Genomic DNA, 1,330 nt, shown 5'->3' with positions numbered 1-1,330 from the left:
CAGGTGCGTGTGCGTACGCACACCAAGAGGAAAAAGAAAGGTGTGCACTCGCACACTCTATGCGAGTGCTCCTGGCAAAAGAGCGATGAAGACGTGTGCGGGCGTACAAAGGTCTGCGCACGCACAGAACACTTTTTTTTTTAGGAAAGGGTTATGTGTGCGTGTGCACACAGGTCCGTGTGCGCGCATAGAATGTGAAGACAGTAGGGGGTCCACGCACACAATCTGTGCTAGCACTGCGACCAGAGGGCATGTCAAATAGTGTGCGGCCGCACAGGTGGCAAAAAATGCAGTTTTGTGCACACGCACAGATGCCCTGTTTCACAAAAAATTTTCTTCAAAATTCTAAAGTACCAAGCCTTAGTTCAATGAAAGCTCAACCCCAAAATGTTCAAACATCCAAAATTTCATGACCCACATGCAAATTTACCTACTAAACTCAAAATTAAACTAATCCTAGACTAACTAATATAAACAAATATGCAATTAAGCTAAATTAAAAACAAAAAGAAGGATTGAAACAATGTTACCATGGTGGGGTGTCTTCCACCTAGCATTTGGTTTATTGTCCTTAAGTTGGACTTATGGAGAGCTCTCATCAAACATCCTTAAAATCCCACCCAAGCTTGCATTTTCCAAGGCTTTTGAGACTCCAAAGCTTGTGCACCCATATTGTTGTCAATTCTTTTCATCCCATGTAGGTAACAAGCACTTGAAATTTCCAATTCCTATAACACAATAGCAACAAGAGTCACAATACAATGGGTGAGAATTCATAGGATAAGAAGAAAATAAAAATCAAAGGTAATAATAACAAATAAACATGAACTCCTAAAACTAGCAAAAACAAGCAATCAATCACCATATTCACATATTTACAATATTCACATATTCACATATTTACAATAGAAAATAATAATCACCATTGCAACTCCCCATAAACGGCGCCAAATTTGACGATGCTCAAAAGCATAGGTTCGGATTTTCAAACTAAAATTAGAGATTGTTCGTTGCAAGTATAGTCCAAACCCAACAATTGAACATCAATCAAATATTAAATTCAATACAAAATAACCGGGAGTTTTAAGTCCCGGGTCGTCTTCCATGGGAGTTGCAATTAAGCGTTTAATTATTGGCTATGAGGGAACAAGGGGGATTGGATGATGTCAAGGAAATGTAAATAGCAAGGAAATATAAATAGCAAGAAATGTAAATATGAAAGAAAGTAACTTGATTTGCAAGTAATTAAAATGAACATGCAAGTAAAAGCAATGTAAATGGAAATTAAATATTAAAAAGAGCTCTTGGTGAGGATTGGGTAATTAAGGCT

Source organism: Arachis duranensis, unplaced genomic scaffold, assembly GCF_000817695.3.
Source record: "Arachis duranensis cultivar V14167 unplaced genomic scaffold, aradu.V14167.gnm2.J7QH unplaced_Scaffold_354584, whole genome shotgun sequence".
Taxonomy (NCBI): Eukaryota; Viridiplantae; Streptophyta; class Magnoliopsida; order Fabales; family Fabaceae; genus Arachis; species Arachis duranensis.
Note: the sequence above shows the minus strand (reverse complement) of the source record.